The following is a 17,422-nucleotide window of genomic DNA, read 5'->3' as shown; positions in this document are numbered from 1 at the left end:
AAAGTTCTTTTCGACCTAAAGTTTTAGACACTAGTGTAATTTGCCCGAAGGCGGATAGTTTGATCCCGGGTAAACCATTTTCATTTATGATAAAATATCTCTAATATGTGATTAGTCAGGTATGTAACTCCAGCTATCATCAACGTAAACAATAAAGAATGATCCAGGTTTTTGCACATTTTTAATGTGAATTAACACCGTAGGAAATTTATAGAGCTTTACCTTCTTAATGCCGGCCGCAGTGGCCGAGCGGTTCTAGGCGCTTCAGTCTGGAACCGCGCGACCGGTACGATCGCAGGTTCGAATCCCGCCTCGGGCATGGATGTGTGTGATGTCCTTAGGTTAGTTAGGTTTAAGTAGTTCTAAGTTATAGGGGACAGATGACCATAGATGTCAAGTCCCATAGTGCTCAGAGCCATTTGAACCATTTGAACCTTCTTAATAATAATAAACAAAAAGCTTAGGCTTATTCGCTACATTACCGCCTGATGTAAGCATCTCATAATTTCATCGTTTTTCACACATCCTAATTTAGCAACTTTGATTGCTTTCGTAGTTTTATGGCATTTTGCTTCGGCACAGTTCACGCATTATCTTCTTTGCTCACGATGGCAGCCCGCGAGCTGTTAACTAAATCAAAGCTTAAAATGCACGTTCCAAATGAATAAGTAAAGCATTTGGACAAGTTGAGCATCCGGTTTTATGTTGGAACACAATACGCCGCTAGAGAATACAACTTTTAGTGAATGATTCATTTCGAATGCACGATAGTTTATTGTCTAGTCGACCTATGTTTCAAACAAACTCGTTAAAGTGCATTCGTTCTACATCTTTCATCTAGGTGTGGGAATGGAATGCTAGATAAAGGCCTTTAGTTCTGTTAGTGTTTTTATTCGATCTTTGTCTTACACAGATTCGCTTTTGACGTAACACTTATGCAGCTGCTTTAACTAATCAATTTTAACAATATTAAGAACGAAACTCTCATTGAATATGTTGCTTCAGTTCTTTCGTGCTCTCTCAGTATTTAACCGACATTTATTGTATATGGTGGCAAGACGTGTGTTTTGTTAATTTTGGCGTCGTTTTGACAACCAACTTGTTAGAAACGCAAGAAAAGTGGGCGGAATTACATTGTCTTCTGCTCAGCGTGGTTTAGGGAAATCAGATTCGGGATCGGAGATGGGAGTTGTGACCAAATTCATCTGATTAGTTTACCGTTGTAAAATTTGCAACGTAGCCTGTGTCATTCATATAAATGAACTAGCCATAACTTCATTTCCGTAAGACGCTGAAATTGTCGCTTTACGTGACATGTGCCCTCAAGGATCAGACAGGTAAGACAGATCGGCTTCGTTAACTGGTCAGTAAGTCCTTCTTTCTACGTAGTTCATACGGGCAATATGGTTATTATCGACGATGAATGTGATTGTTTCACCTCATTCGAAGTGGCGTCATGGTTAGCGTTTTGCGTGAAGAGCGACACATATCTTAAGTAGTTATGAAAATCTCGTAAATGGCCAGACTAGAGTGAGGGCGTACAAGACTCGCGCCTAGCGAAACGATGCTGAGCTCTTCTGAAAAGAGTTGTTTCAGGCGGACGAGAAGAAGTACTTACGAGTAGTAAAAGATCGTTCTTTCCTTCATTGAAATGTAATAGAGGGTCTCATTAAGAAGAATGTGGTCTGATTCTACAGTCCTGTTGTTGTTGTTGTTGTTGTTAGTATCATTTTTATATGATGATTATTTACAACGTCAGCATCGTATGACCTATTAGCAGGGGAATTGCAAGCGAACGATAGACAAGCGTACTCGTTAAGGCTGTTCGGCGTACAGTTCAATATTTTGTCTTTTTGAGAGCGTACTTTTTAGGGACAGGTTTTTTACGGGAATTTGACACAGTTCGAAAAAGCAATCCATAGGTTAAAATTTTTGTGGTCGTATTCCGCGAAAATATGGGAATGCTTTTTCTGAACGGCAGCATCAGAAATCAAACTGATTACCCCATCTGTGACATCTCCACTGCAAAAATTCGTTAAAGTATTGTCTAATTAGCTTTCTCAGGTGTGCTGAGAATGCTAAAAATACAAAATCCGATGAGCTCGATAGATTTTCGTTTCTCTGCACATAGTCAGCAATTGTCTACATGTTCTCCTACGTCGTGCCAACAACGAGGTACGCTGCTGTTGTCACTGCCGGCCGCTGTTGTGTTTCGGATCAGAACTTTCGAAACGGCCGCACCAGTGCTGGCTGCGCTAGCGTCCGCACTCTGCTGGGCAAGTGGGTCGACAATAGCGAGTGTCGCCGAGTTCCACTCCGGTCGCAATTAAACAGAGGGCTGCGCCGCGAGACAGGTGCGGGGGGGATACCGCAGGACCGCTAGCGCTGCCTCGCCGTTCTGTTGTGCAAGCGCCGCCGGCAAGGTTGGCAGCCGAAAATCGTGGAGTGGTGGCGCACCTAACTCGCTTTGCTATGGCTCGGCCCCGGGACCTTGGACCGGTTGTTCAGCGCAACTCTGCGGCCTGCGGCGACGCGCCGTGCCACAGCGATGAGACCTGCACGGAGCAAGGATAAACAGTGAAGAAGTCATCGCAGATTCGTGCGTACTCCTCTCCTTTGGCAGCCAATCACATGCGATTTCTTAAGCGAATATTACTATAAAAACGTGTCAACCTAGCGTCAGTGGCCAGTTTGTGAGGATGTATACATTTAATGCACATAGAGCAGCAAGAAAACAAAATCTGTGTTTAGTTTTAGTAGTTGCTATAGTCAGCTGTTTTCAAGAAATATTATTATTTGATTCGCCACTACTACTGCTGCTCCAGCCGGTAGCACAATTGCTGCCACTTCAAAAACTATAAAAATACTATGGTCGCGCCACGAGATATCCGCCTTGAGGGGCTGCTGATACGGTAAGAAGAAAGTGCCCTGTGCGCATTCACAACGCGACTAGAGAAGTTTAACGGCATATATGCGCCTTCTCATTGTTAGTGTGTTACGTGGCCAATGTTGATAGCTCAGGCATTGGCGCCAGCTAACATGCCTACAGGCTGCGGCGACTTCGCCTGCCGCGTGTATAGTACATTAATTCGCAGTAAACAATTACCATATTTCACAACGCCTTAATGGCTTCATGAAAGACATCGATTAAAAAAAAATCTGTTTCGGAGACATTGAGCGTCGATATGGTGGAGACTGGACCGTGGAAGAAGGAAGGAAGATGGGGTTTTGCATTCCGTCGACGTCTTGGGTCTTTATAGCGTGTAAAATAATTTTATAGTATCTGTTGTACTCTCCTGTAAACTTTAATACTTCGCCTCTCACTTCCGGCGTGTTTATGACAGCAACATTCAGCATATAGGGCAAGTAAATTGCTCTTCGTACCCAGCGGTAAGGAAAGTAATATTGTGACCCGTCACTCAGCACCATCGTCTTTCCACATGTATACCGGATGTAACCTGTGTTTCGGTAGAGGTATATTAATTACGACGCAATGTAAAACAATGATTTTACTTGCGGTGCATACCACATCTGAGACGTTAAATAGTGTTATATATTTATTTATTCATTCACAGCGATGAACATAACTATATTGTACATAACTCTGGAGCGGAGTGCAGAGATGGTAAAGGCAGGGACAGTAATATTTCGAACCGGCCCCACGAAGGGCTCTTACGTGGCTTCAAGTCCTGGTCTAGCAAGATCTTATATTCTTTCAGAAGGTATCATAATGATAACACCAAATGTTACCAGTATACTGTGTATCAGTTTTCTTCCTTAGAGTACTAATTACTTGTTATCGTACTAGTGGGTTCAGTTGCGTTACCACTATACATATTAAGTTCCTTACATTCTACTTTGCCGTTTTTTATGATCAGTTCCACATTTGTGTTGGCTGAGTGACATATTTTTGTTTCCTGAAAATATTCTACCAACTCGGTTGCGCCGGCCGGGGTGGCTGAGCGGTTCTAGGAGCTACAATCTGGAACTGCGCGACCGCTACGGTCGCAGGTTCGAATCCTGCCTCGGGCATGGATGTTTGTGATGTCCTTAGGTTTGTTGGATTTAAGTAGTTCTAAGTTCTAGGGGACTGATGACCTCAGAAGTTAAGTCCCATAGTGCTCAGAGCCATTTGAACCATTTTTTGAACTCGGCTGCTCTAGTGAGGCGTGCGTATCAGTGCTGTTCCCTAGGCGTTAGATTGACTTAGGCTCTTATTCGTACTGTTATCGATGCAAGACATGTTCACATATCAGCCCACTAGCTTGTGAGACAAGGGGGTTAGCCTGTGTATCGTTTCTAGACAGCCACAGAGAATTCGGTACACGAACACTTAAAATATCTTAAGACACAACCAAGTTTACTCGATTCATAAATGGCGCGCTCCATTTCCCTTCCTTACATTACCTTGACGACAGTGGCGTGAGGACGGACTATCTGCACAAAGTTAAATACTAAAATATAACTTGCCAAATGCTGAAACAGCATACCCCTACTAAACGAGATAAACGCAAGGGAAAATAAGAAAGTTATTAATGCAGTGTAGCTGCCAGGATATAATTGTGGAATTACATCGTTGCCGAGTTTTAGATTTAATTGTGATTGTGATGACTTTGATAACTGCAGCACTGATGATGTATTTTTTTCGTCATTCGGAGAGGACACATACCTTCAACCCTCGAAATAAATCTTGCAGCAGCTCGTAATTGTGTTCTGTTAAGGGGTTTGGGTATGCGCATACACTCTGGGGTATTGTTTTTTTCTCTTTTGGGTGACTGCCAGTGTCGTTACCACTTGCGGGAGAAAGTGCGCTCTCTTGCTGGCCGGACTGTTTTAACGAGGCGCTAATCAGTGAGCACACTGGGCCGGGAGAAATTGGACGGCTGCCGCCTGATGGACGCTGGGCGCCTGCGTCCCGCTTTTCCCCCCGTTTCGTTTTTCTCGCTCGGTGCCTGTTGTTGTAGCTTGTTGCGGAATCGCGACATTTCGCAACGGCCGGACACAGTGTGGCCGGTAATTCGATTCGGCCTGACCCATTTCTCGCTGGGGCAGGCTTCCGCTGTAGCAGAGACAGGTTGCGCGATGGTCCGAAGTTATCTGTTGGCTGGTTCATCGTAATCCTCTACTCTCGTTACTTTCAGGGCGCTATCAAGATTTGCAATACGAAACTAATCCGATACTTGGACTGCAGGAGAGAGATGACAGATTTTCCACTCTTGTCTTTGTGCCCAAGAACGCCCATACCCGTCGGCATTGCGGGTAAGGGGGGGAATGAAATACGGTATGGTGTTTTCTTTCAAGAAAATGATTTTGAAGTCGGTCTAGCCCTCCCCCCTTCTCATTCCCCCTACAAAATATATCGTAATATCGTATGGACGCCCTTGCAGTTGTGCCTCATTTGGAATTTAGAGAGGAAAGTACCTACAGCCCCCCCTTTTTTTTATAAAATTTTCCATATCGCTCTGATTTTATCAGAGCGTTTGTGATATACAACAGCAAGATTTTAATAATTTAAAAAACACTCGCTGGACCAATGTTTTGCAAGTAAATAAGATGATAGTTATTGATTTGATTTTGATTTCAGTTTGGTTACTATGTAATGGGGGAGAGAACAGTTGAGCGTATTAAGACGAAGGTCGTATTAGAGTTTACTTAACAATGAAGTTGAGCTGTTCCGCGTAGAGTTTAATTTACGCATACTGTATACGTCACTGCTGGTAATACTTGTTACTCCGCGAAGGAAATACCAGAATCAAATGAAATTAATCCACAAATCGCCTACAGTGATGCGAAGATAAGATATCCAACACACAGTGTGATTCCATGATGATTTAACAAACTTTCAGGGAGGACGGAGAAGGGTAAACGTATCAGTTTCAGGTAAGGGACCCCTATCGGAAACGACCGGGGTCCGTTACTTCAAATGGCTCAAATGGCTCTGTGCACTATGGGACTTAACGTTTGATCTCATCAGTCCCCCAGAACTTAGAACTATTTAACCTAAGGGCATCACACACATCCATGCCCGAGGCAGGATTCGAACCTGCGACCGTAGCAGTCGCGCGGTTCCGGACTGAAACGCCTAGACCAGCTGCACTATTCATCACATGTGAAGTTTTGTTTCGAGATTTTGGTAGTAGGGAAAATATAGAATAAGACACATTCGTTCTTCAGTCGCTGACTTTTAAGGAAAATTAGAGCTATACTGCTAACTGTCCGTTAAATAATAATGTACAATCCTTAGGTAACGGTAAAATTGCTCCTAAAACAAGTCTGGGTGGTTAGTGGGATGCATAAAAATGCATTTAGTCTTGCGGGAGGAAGTTGTCGGCGGATGATTGATCGCGAGCGATACGTGTAGCAAACAGCGGCTGTGGCACCGCCGGCACTGGCCTTGGGGAGAGAGAGAGAGAGAGAGAGAGAGAGAGAGAGAGAGAGAGAGAGAGAGAGAGGGGGGGGGAGAATGGTTGGGGAAGGTGGCGGGAGGAGCTGGTGGTGGCGCATGGTGGTGCAGTTTGGCTACTCGCCAACTCAGGCCGCGTTAGGTTAGGTCCGTCTGCAGACTCGCCGACTAGGCAGCCGAAAGCCAGGTGATGGCGTGACTACAGTGTGAGCGAGCGTATGGCTGGCGACCTTCGGAACGAGCCGCGGACGTGACGCAACTGTTTGGGCCGCACACACATGGAAAGCACATGGCTGCTCAGCACCAGCACTCTAAATCTCTCGATAGTGGAGAGCCTCCGGTGACTTACAAGACACCAGTTTCAGCAGGTTCTGATTCCACAATAACTGACTGTCCACGTCTGAGAAAAGAATTAGTACTGAAGTGACGTCTACTAAGAACTTTATTGATTATTTGAAAAAAAAAAAAAAAAAAACATATAAACTGTCTGCACACCGACACGCAGAATTACAGACTAGTACCCCTAACATTGGTTTGCTGCAGAATCCGTGAACATATCCCGCGTTCGAATATAATATAGTTTCTTGACGAAAAAGTTTCTGTCCACAAATCAGCGCGCATTTAGAAATCATCGTTCATGCCAAAACTCAGCTTGCCCTTTTCTCACCTGATGCTTTTGCAAACCATGGATGAAGGACCGGGAAGCGTTCAAAACGGTGCCCCATTGCAAGCTGTTAACGAAGGTCGGAGCTTAAGGATTAAGTTCTCAAAGATGTGAATTGCTCGAAGACCTCTTAAGTAGATAAAAGAACTCAGTACGTTGTCCTCGATGGAGAGTGTTCATCAGAGACAATAATATCCTCAGGATTGTCTCACGGAAGTGTGATAAGACCCCTCTTATTCTCTAGATACAAATATAATCATCATTTTGACTGGGTCCGCAGTTGAGATGCATCTCTTAAATGATTTTTTGATGCCCTCACCAGAAGTAAATGAAGTTATAAATCTTCTTGTTTAGCTTAGGGTATGACTTATGGGTACGTTAAATTCGTAAGTGATACGAATGCATTCAATGTATACTGCCTCCGTTTCAGATACCCAAAAATGGCCCAAGGACGAAATTGTATAATCGTACATGTAATAAAGAAAACGTCAGCTCAAGGTATTACAAAATCATTTTAAAAAAAATAAATAAATTATCTGGCAGAAAGGGTTGAGGAGCAATCTGTCGCTGTTTGCTGATGACGCTGTGGTATACGGAAAGATGTCGTTGAGTGACTTTAGAAGGATACAAGATGACTTAGACAAAATTGGTGTGATGAACTGGAGCTTGCTCTAAATGTAGAAAAATCTTAGCAGGAAAAACAATCCCTAACATTCGGTTAGAGCTTTAGTAGTGTGCTGCTCGAAACATTCACGTGGATTAAGTATCTAGGAGAAACTTTGGAAAACGGTATCGAATGGAACTGGCAAGTAAGGATAGCAGTAGGGAAGACAAGTGGTCGACTTCGGTTTATTGGAAAAATTTCAGGAAATTATAGCTCATTCCTGAAGGAGAGCGCGTCCAAAAGACTAGTGTGACCCATTCTTGAGTGCTGCTCGAGTGTTTGCGTTTCTCACAAAGTCCGATGAAAGGAAGACATCGAAGCAATTCAGTGCTGCTAGATCTTTGATCAACACGCGAGTATTGCGAGGATGCTACCTGAATACAAATGGGAATTACTAGGGGAAGACTTACTTTTTTTTTTGAATTACTGGAATTACTAGAGGGAAGACTTTTTTTTAATTACTGGAGGGAAGACTTTTTTTGCGGTTGAGAAAATTTACAGCACCGGCAGTTGAAGCTGACTGTAACCTGATTCAGAACTGAATCCTCATTTTGTTTGGGAGCAAAAGAAATAAAGATAGCGTGCCCTTTCGTGTCTCTGTCCGAAATCTTCAGTGACATAAGGGCCTCTTGTAGCGAGAAGGGAGCTCCGTGCACAGAGCGTGCGCTTTCTACGGCAAGCGCTAATTACGAGCTGTGTGTACAGAGGCGCGGCTTGCATCACACGGTGCCCAGACTCACCTGCCGCTACGTCATAACATCTTCGAAATGCAGCGCACGAGTGTCGAAGCTTTGGCGCCGCTACCTCGCTCCGTCCTTTACGACTCCTTATTGCAAACACTGGGTATCTCGAGTAGCCCATTGTCCTGAGAAACCACCAGCGGAACACGCATGCATCGAGGGAACATTTTTGCACTGTCTCTTGAGTAGTTCCATTGTACTCCATCGTTACATTATTACTTGTTGGCCGCCGAGTAACTGAGGAAAGCGTATTAGGCGACGAAGCAAAAATGTAAAGAAAGGAAAGACGACAGAGCGTTAAACCACTGGCAAGAAGGCGGGAAAGGGAGGGGAGAGCGGAGAGAAGGATACATGATTTCACAAGACAGAATCATCATACACAATCGGAATCTAATTTTGTGGAATTGAAATTAATCACTCGAGCTAAAGAATACATAAATTAATGTCCCCGCGTCTACTGTGGATTGCATTAGTCATCAAAAAGACAATGCTACCTCTTGCAACTATTTTTCATTATAGCGTCAAGAACCACGTAAACGGTGGACGCAGGGCTTGGGGGACAGATACTATTGTATAAATATGGACAACGCAGAGGCAGATATGTGTTGTTATCATTATCGTTTTGGTCTTCGCCGGCCAGTGTGGCCATGCGGTTCTAGGCGCTTCAGTCTAGAACCGCGTGACCACTACGGTCGCAGGTTCGAATCCTGCCTCGGGCATGGATGTGTGTGATGTCCTTAGGTTAGTTAGGTTTAACTAGTTCTAAGTTCTAGGGGACTGATGGCCACAGATGTTAAGTCCCATAGTGCTCAGAGCCGTTTGAACCATTTTTTTTCTCTCCCAATTCTATCCTGAGCAAACCTCCTCTGCATAAATACTGCAACCCAAAGCCATTTGAACCTCCTTACTGACCTTGGTGTTGCTACACCATTAGTACTACCCCCTCCCTTCTCCCTCTCCCCCCCTCTCCCTCCCTCCCTCTCTCTCTCTCTCTCTCTCTCTCTCTCTCTCTCTCTCTCTCTCTCTCTCTCTCTCTCTCTCTCTCTCTCCACGTGCCTCCATCAAACGATCACTTCTTATAGTCAAGTTGTGCCGTAAGACTCTTCCTCAGCAATTCGATTCAGTAGCGCATCATTAGTTATACACTCCAGCCATCTAATCTTCAGCATTCTTTTGCAGTGCCACATTTCAAAAGTGTCGAGTGTTACAAAAAAGTTGACATTTTATTGCAGTAAGTGCCATACATGTTCATGTTCATTTACTGTTATTTCCACAATAGATCGGTCTTGCTGAGAGCTGTCCAAATTCTGGACACAGTATAATCTACACTGACGTAAATGGCAAGATGCACTATTTTCCTAAATGAAAAACAAGGAAACACCTCATTGTCTCATCAGAGATGTAAGATTTACTTCTAAAACCGTTCATTCTATTGGTATTACAAGCAGTTCGAGCTACACATGTCGGAGAAGATTTGTGTCGTCACACATATTTACGATCGATACAGAAATTCTACATTTGTCAGTTATTGACGCTCTACAGCTGTTGTAAGAGAGCGGAATTCAGAGGGTACAATATTGAAATAACTGCTCAAGATTCATTTTCGATAGAGCTCTTTCAAATAATTGCTCTTCGGCCATTATGGGACTACAGATGTGTTGTGTGCGCATAACCGAAAACTATTTCAAAGTAAATATTATGGTCCTTTTGTTAATACGTAATTATTAGTCTCATAATTTACTTTAAATAAATGTGGTATATACTTTCTTTTACTACCCAACTCGAATCTCTCTAAATCGATGGAGGAGAATGGCAGAATAGTTCGTATAAAGAGCATGTAGTTTTCTTCTGATCATTGCCCTATACAAGTATATGATCAACCCTTAAAGACGTTGCCGTCAGCCTCCTTCCTTCGTTAGACGTTGAGGTAGCTGCCATCATCCGAAGTTTCGAGCGACGTGGGTAAATAGTAGGACGCTGGTAAGTTACAGGGGAACCCCAGTTTAACGTAGATACCAAAGCGTGTTGCAACCCAACGTTTTTCGCAGCGACAGATCTTTCCATGAGTGAAACAAGTGATTAAAGTGATAATGTTAGGAGCAGCTAGGTATCGATCCCCGGATGTCAGAAAAATAGAGTTTGTCACCTGGCCCCTAAGCCTCTCATTATCAGCGAAAGATGATTGTGACGGAAGTCTTGCACTGATAGTGTCGGAAAAGATGTGCGGCAAGTTCCTGAGTTTGGCTGTGCAGAACTGGTTAGTAGATCTCACGTTTTACGTGTGAAGAAATGAATGGCCGTGAGGTGTGCAGAGGAAGAGTTGAGCCCGCAGCCACGACTGTGCAGCCCTGCGACACCTGCAGGCGGCAGCTACAAGCGAGCACATCGGCGGTTGCGCAACCCGCCAAGGACAGCGAAAGTACGCCACGGGCGCGGGCCGCCGGGCTGCCGCCGGATGTCCACACCTTCAGCAGTCGCGTCTTCGTCCGCCCCAGTAACACTTGTCGAATGAGGGCACTCGTTTGTGCCGAGAATAGAGCAGCTTCTACCAGCAGGAATCGCAGTGATTCGATTCTGCCTGTGTTCTGACTTGGATCCCATATTCCAGCACTCAACGCTATCTATTGTTCAACTAACTGGCCATTCAGGGACTGTCGAGCGGAAGTAATCTCCCGATATCAATACCGACTGGTCTTTGTGACGGAGAAACCTGTCCAACATTTTGGTGGATTGTCGCACAATTTCCTCAGATGCCGCAGACTGCTGTATGATAACACTGAAGTCTGTTTTTAAATTTATTTAACTTTGTAGCCCGGAATAAGATCAAGACTTAGTGGGGAATAAGTGTTTGATATTGTGTCAACTGTTCGGGACGACCCGAAGTGTTATATTATTATTCAAAAATCAGATTCGTCAAGATCGCTTGTAGATCTTTATATTGATTATCAGTTTCGACAGATCGGTACTGTCATCGAATCTTGTGACGTATTAAGAGAAGTTCATACTCTTAAACTCGCAAGCCGCATAATGACGTTGCGTCACTTAACAATAAAGAGTAGCAAGGAACATATAAATTTAAAACGTAAAATACCACAAGTATAAAACACAGCTCGTGTTGTGCTGATACTTTCGCCCACTCGTCCACTTAACATCACTTGTGGTTTGCAAGTTTGTATAGATCATGTACTTGTTAATTTGTCAAAATAGGCTATCAATAGAAAGGTTTGCAGGCGATATTGGCTAACTTGATTTTTTAACAATAATATTTAATGAGGAACTAAATATCGTAATAAGTCACGAGAATTCACGAATTAAGTCCAGACATGGATGGCAAAGTGAAGCAGTTTCCGCGAAATGCTATAGGAAGGAAACGACACAAAGTGCTTATGAATGAGGGAGGCATGGATCCCAATCCCGTAAATTTCACAAACTGCTGTCTCGTTATACCAACACGATGCGCATGTCTTTGCACGATCAAAGCATTTCACCGCCTTATTTCCATAAGCGAGGAGGAAAATATGGAGGAATTTTCCTCAGTACCTCAAGTTCGGACGATTTGAAGTTTCTGCTAGGTCCTCCCATTTAGGGTGATGTAACGTAACATGATCCAAGAACTCAATCGGCGCCACCGTGAGATTCTGTCAGATCTTGCTTTCAAATCCAGTTTATGCACACAAAAGGGTAAAAGATCCTTGCGGCATTGGCCTTTCAAGCAACAACAGAGCTGATGTGTTGCTGTTTCACTGAAAGTGCAAAGGTTGCATTGAAGCAGCAAGTGTGTGAACTTCAAGCAACAGACGTTCGTTACGCACGGTTGCGAGCTATCTGCTGTGCCTCTGTTGCCCATTTGCGTCTGGCGGCCACTTAGAATGCGCAATATACACTGAGGTGAGGTAATTTGTCCCACTTAGTGCGGCGACCGCATGGGCTGCGTGTCTGGATTCTGCCGGCCCCGCTTTGCATGTGCAAACCGTGGGAAGCGCGGGAAGGGCCGGGACCAGCGGAGGCAGATGTCTAGCTCTCGTGTCGTGCGTGGATGCTTCCGCATTTCAGGGATTAGTCGTATTATCTAGAGCATCCGTAGCCGTTGTACGTTATCCACCTTCTGAATTCTCTTCTGAGTCACCGAATGGAAGCTTGTCTCGTTTTCGAAGTTCACAGAATGATGCTAATCACGTAGGAAGCTTCTTAGCTCAAACAGATTTTACGACGAAATTATATTAAGCAGCGAAGATAACTGCAAAACGCGTTGATCAAATTAATCATCTTCGACTTCCTCGAAGATGTTTCTAGCACGTGCAATTTTTCACTAAGTGAACTTAAAAATGTCGGTTATGTAAAGTTGTTGGAAATACATAACATTTTTGAAATGATAGTTAACTTGCTCGTAAAACAAGTGAGGTTATAAAAGTTACTTAAGGGTGAATTTTGCGTGGAAGCCACACAAGACTTTCATCTTTCCAAAAACCTGTCATTCCTGATCGGAGTTCAAGAGTTTCGAGCAGGAAAGTGTTGGAAGGCGAGGTTAACCCCATAATTTGACAGCGAAACATTCTTGCCTCTGTCTGGTCAAATATTGTTGAACACGAGATGAGCTAACTTCATAGCAACAATCTTTGTCTTCAAAATAACACCACACCATAGGACTTATCGGTCCCCAAAGCGTGCACGATTCTCTGCAAAACCTTGTGAAATACACAAAATTTATTAACATATTTTTCGCAAGTCGAAATAATAAGCGTTGATTTTCCAAATAAGTAGCACAGTGAAGACATTTATTAACTACAGCAAAGATGCCGGCCGTTGTGGCCGTGCGGTTCTAGGCGCTTCAGTCAGGAACCGCGCTGCTACTACGGTCGCAGGTTCGAATCCTGCCTCGGACATGGATGTGTGTGATGTCCTTAGGTTGGTTAGGTTTAAGTAGTACTAAGCCTTGGGGACCGATGACCTCAGATGTTAAGTCTCATAGTGCTCAGAACCATTTGAACAACAAATAAGTCAATCTTAAGTTACTTGCATCTACATGGGTCGTTAACGTTCAGGTATGTACACCATTTTTCCCAATAAAATTACGAAACTCGTTGAGATTTCTCTATTAAAAGCCTGAAAACATGTTACACCTGATATCTGTTACACCTGATAGCCTTTATACAGCGTATCTTCTTTTCCTCCATCCTCTTTTCATCGTGCAAATATTCCTTATAGACGGGGGTTGCCGTAGGTAGGTTGTCGCCTTTTGTTTTGTGTATTTCGAGGTGTAGAAACCTTACAAATTAGTTTGGGCAACACAGTAGCGTATCATGGAATAAACAGCAGAGAGCGCTGGAACTAACAGTCATTTCAGAGTTGGCCAAGTTTGCTGACCGCTCGAAACGGTGCGTAACCACCGCTCCTGTCTCTAAAATTTTTGACAGTGTGGACAAGGCCCCGGCTTTCGACACCACTTTTGATGTTTCTTTACTCTTGGCAGTGTTTTGATTTTCCTTTGACGTCATGGAGCTTATGTAAACAGGTCATAAACACGGAACCGTCCCCACACTTGGTATAGAGATTATCAGAATCTGTGTTCATTTAACAGTTGAAACTATGTTAGGAGATCATGTTACGTTACAATCACCTTTATTCCAAGTGACGAGATGAAAAAAGAGGAAGTTGTACACCTCTGCTAGTACGCATATAACCGCCATCGTATGTGCACAATATCTTCGTTCGTTCAAGATTAACATCATCAACCAGCGTAGATAGTCATCAGTTTCGCATTTCGTTTTGCAGTGATTCATGACATTTTAATAAATTTCAGTCTTTTGACGTAAGGCAGTTTAAACGTTTAATAAGCTTCTGTGATATATTATTAAATTTGAACAGAATTATGTGAAAGGAGCTATTCATCAGACATTAGGAGACATAATACATTTCAAGAAGTTCCCGTAGGTTTTTTTTGTGCTAGTTTTGCTGTAACACTTGTGTCTACACTGAAGAGTCAAAGAAACTGGTATACGTGCATAATATCGTGTAGGGCCCCTGTGATCACGCAGAAGTGTCGCATTCACGACGTGGCATGCACTCGACTAATGTCTGTAATAGTGATGGAGGGAACTGACGACATGAAATCTGCAGGGCTGTCCATAAATCCGTAAGAGTACGAGGGGGTGGAGATCTCTTCTGAACAGCACGTTGCAAGGCATCCCAGATATGCTCAATAATGTTCATGCCTGAGGAGTTTGATGGTCAGTGGAAGTGTTTAAACTCAGAAGTGTGTTTCTGGAGCCACTCTGTAGCAATTCTGGACCTGTGAGGTGTCACATTGTCGTACCGGAACTCCGTCGGAATGCACAATGGACATGAATGGATACAGGTAATCAGACAGGGTGCTTACGAACGGGTCATCTGTTAGAGTCGTATATAGACGTATCAGGGGTCCCATATCACTCCAACTGCACAGGCCCTGCACCATTACAGAGCCTCCTTCAGCTTGAACAGTCCCCTGCTGACATGCAGGGTCCATGGATTCATGAGGTTGTCTCCATACCTGTACACGTCCATCCGCTCGATACAATTTGAAATGAGACTCGTCCGACCAGGCAACATGTTTCCAGTCATCAACAGTCCAATGTCGGTGTTGACGAGCCCAGGCGAGGCGTAAAGCTTTGTGTCGTGCAATCAAGGGTACACGAGTGGGCTTCGGCTCCGAAAGCCCATATCGTTCGCACGCTGACACTCGTTGATGACCCAGCATTGAAATCTGTAGTAATTTGCGGAAGGGTTTCCATTCTTTCACGTTGAACGATTCTCGTCAGTCGTCGTTGGTCCCGTTCTTGCAGGATCTTTTTCCGGCCCCAGCGATGTCGGAGATTTTATGTTTTACCGGTACGTACGGGAAAATCCCCGTTTCATCGCTACCTCGGATACGCTGTGTCCCATCGTTCGTGTACCGACTGTAACACCACGTTGAAACTTGCTTAAATGGTGACAACCTACCATTTTAGCAGAAGCCACCGACCTAACAACTACGCCAAACACTTGTCGTCTTACATAGGTCTTGTAGAGCGCAGCGCCGTATTCTGCCTGATTACATATCTCTGTATTTGAGTACGCATACCTATACCGGTTTCTTTGGCGCTTCAGTGTATGACTGTTGTTGATTCGCGAAATTAAGTTTGACCTTACATCTGAGTTCTCAGAATGCAGCTAGACTGGTCGTCTCAAGTGGACTATGACGTGGATGACAGCCAACAATCTTATCCGATTCCGAATTTATGCAACGTATTGTTTGGGAGTTGGACGACGTTACCTGAGACATTGTGAAGCGTGGTGTCTGCTAGTGGTAAACAGCATGTTACGAGAGCTCTGGTCTTTGAGCAGTGGGAGTTTCTCAATGCTTCGAAAGAATGTGCAGGATTGTGAAAAATATGCTGGCAAATGGAGAAAACAAACACCGTACTGTAAAATCAGCCTTACGTTTCGAAAACAGCGTTGCTTTCATCAGTCTCTATCGAACGTTTACGACAAGGATGCCGATTCTTTCTGATTTTGGTTGTGTCTTGTTGAGAGAGACTACTCATATTAGAAAATACGGAAACGCATGGGTAATGGTAAAATCTACAGTGAGAAATTGTGCATTTTGATCAAGATAAAGACGTGGTTCCGTGTACTCGTACTTACCACTAACTCAAGAACAGAAATAAGTCTCATAAGTCAATAACAAGTGATGAACGTACAGTATTCGTATAAACAGCATCTTCCTGATCCACATGCGAATGGTACGTACACTAATTTGCAGGAATTAGTATCAGATATACCACGCCACTGGAACACTCTAAACAAGCTGTGAATATTAGTACTCCTGGAACAGCGAGCGAAAGCCTTTTTACCGTGGACAGAGGTGTAGATACGACAGTGCATATATGTGATAAATATTACTGTTCCTTGCAGTTATGAAACGACTCAGGGTATTTGCAAACTCTCTTTTGTGTGTAATCACAGAGGAAAATAAGGTTTAACACTGTAGTGGCGGCAGGTGCCATCGTTCCAGCCATCACTGTTACGGTTTGAAGCTGTTACTGCTTTTCGCCAGTAACACGGAATGCGTAAATAAAGACATTCACTTCTTCTTGTCAAGCAACACAGTTATTAATTTTAATGCCCATTAAGTTTTCGCACCATTGTGCCATCATCAGTGGGAACCTTTACACGGTACTTTGTCTCTAGAACATTAGGTACTGTGAGACAATCTTTTCATTATTCTGTTGCTTTCAACACTTATTTTTGTGGTATCTGATCTCATTTACATGCCCATCTATTGTAGAAACACACACAGAAACACCGTACATGCTGTCATTGAACTTAAGTGTTTAAATCTCAGAACTTCATAAAAACGGTACTCGTCGTGCTGCTCTTTGTTTGGTTCCTGTTGATGTTCATTTGCTTTCATATTAGGAGGTCAGTCTTCGAAACTGTCTTCTGCTTGTGTCATTAATGACTCCTGAGTCAAAACTATTTTTTACTACGCGTATTTTTCGTATCTAATGCGGAACAAACCCATAGCGTCTAAAACCACCATCCAAACTACACGATGTACCTCGCGTAAGGACACGGGATCGTTCGACGTTGGCTTCAGTACGTTACTGTTTAAGCGCTCTATGAAACGCTCGTAAAGGCATTTTGTGAATTTCGTGTTAGCCCGACGCGGTGCACAGAGTCAGCCACCTGGCGCACAAAGTTGCTAAAGCGTGCGGGGTGTCGCAGACTTTGTCCGCTAGCAGGCCTTCCACGGCACGTTCGGACCGCGTGGCCGCGCTTTCAGTTGCGCCGCCGCCCACTCTCAGGGCCACGGCGCGGGCTCTGCCGGCCAGCCCGTCCGCAGCTAACTTAGCGTGAAGCGCGGCGCGTTCATCTCGCGCCCTAAGTACCTGCCACCTCCCCCTCATACTGCCCCACTTCGCAACACACAC

At 44.0% G+C, this 17,422-nt stretch overlaps 1 protein-coding gene across 1 annotated transcript in view; it reads left to right on the top strand.

The window, feature by feature from the left end:
• The window catches only part of LOC126267603 (nuclear hormone receptor FTZ-F1), a 199,427-nt gene that overhangs the window by 112,919 nt on the left and 69,086 nt on the right, over positions 1-17,422 (top strand). The gene's annotated exons all lie outside the window — the stretch shown is intronic.

This window comes from Schistocerca gregaria, chromosome 1 (assembly GCF_023897955.1).
Source record: "Schistocerca gregaria isolate iqSchGreg1 chromosome 1, iqSchGreg1.2, whole genome shotgun sequence".
In the NCBI taxonomy this organism is placed as follows: domain Eukaryota; kingdom Metazoa; phylum Arthropoda; class Insecta; order Orthoptera; family Acrididae; genus Schistocerca; species Schistocerca gregaria.
Note: the sequence above shows the minus strand (reverse complement) of the source record. Positions and strands in the feature narration are given on the sequence as shown.